Here is a 1,418-nt window from a genome sequence, read left to right as displayed (position 1 = left end):
TGGCTGATGCTTGAGTGCCTTCTTCTCCTCTCCTCTGAACCCGTCCTCTCAGGCAGCCAACTTCTGCTTCTTTCAGGACAGTGTCTGTGTTTCAAAAGAGGCAGACAGATGGACAGGGACACAGTGTTTAGTTTTTTTAATCTCCCCATATGAATTCAATATTACCTTTTCATGTCACTTCAAACCATAAGAGATAGATAATGTAGTAGAGAACCTATTTGAGCCCTGACCCAGCTCAGAAAACTGAAGGTGACCATTTTGAATGACAGCACAATGTGATTCCTGGGGACTTCAGGGTATTATCTTACTGACTTGCAGACTAACCCCAAGTCTCACTCAAGTAGGGAATTTTGAGAGTCAGATTAGATACAGTATTTGGCCTGGATTAAAGCAGAGGCCTTGCTGCATGTCCTGTAGGTCAATATGAGGAGATTATGCCTGCAAGAGGAGAGTCTTTTTGGATCCTGCAATACCTTTTTTTGTCCAAAAGATGGCGACAGGGCTCAATGGTGGAGACAGGGGAATTTTGGCTGTCATACTGCACACAGAGATGCACTCAATGAAGTAGATAAATACTTGCTTCTTGAGTTTGCGAAATAGGAACATCTGTTGATGGCTGATGCTTGAGTTTCTTCTTCTCCTCTCCTCTGAACCCGTCCTCTCAGGCAGCCAACTTCTGCTTCTTTCAGGACAGTGTCTGTGTTTCAAAAGAGGCAGACAGATGGACAGGGACACAGTGTTTAGTTTTTTTAATCTCCCCATATTAATTCAATATTACATTTTCATGTCACTTCAAACCATAAGAGATAGATAATGTAGTAGAGAACCTATTTGAGCCCTGACCCAGCTCAGAAAACTGAAGGTGACCATTTTGAATGACAGCACAATGTGATTCCTGGGGACTATCTTACTGACTTGCAGACTAACCCCAAGACTCACTCCTGCAATACCTTTTTTTGTCCAAAAGATGGCGACAGGGCTCAATGGTGGAGACAGCGGAATTTTGGCTGTCATACTGCACACAGAGATGCACTCAATGAAGAAGATGAATACTTGCTTTTTGAGTTTGCGAAATAGGAACATCTGTTGATGGCTGATGCTTGAGTTTCTTCTTCTCCTCTCCTCTGAAACCGTCCTCTCAGGCAGCCAACTTCTGCTTCTTTCAGGACAGTGTCTGTGTTTCAAAAGAGGCAGACAGATGGACAGGGACACAGTGTTTAGTATTTTTAATCTCCCCATATTAATTCAATATTACCTTTTCATGTCACTTCAAACCATAAGAGATAGATAATGTAGTAGAGAACCTATTTGAGCCCTGACCCAGCTCAGAAAACTGAAGGTGACCATTTTGAATGACAGCACAATGTGATTCCTGGGGACTATCTTACTGACTTGCAGACTAACCCCAAGTCTCACTC

This window comes from Anarhichas minor, unplaced genomic scaffold, assembly GCF_050575085.1.
Source record: "Anarhichas minor isolate MPS153535 unplaced genomic scaffold, ASM5057508v1 ptg000172l, whole genome shotgun sequence".
NCBI classification, from domain to species: domain Eukaryota; kingdom Metazoa; phylum Chordata; class Actinopteri; order Perciformes; family Anarhichadidae; genus Anarhichas; species Anarhichas minor.
Note: the sequence above shows the minus strand (reverse complement) of the source record.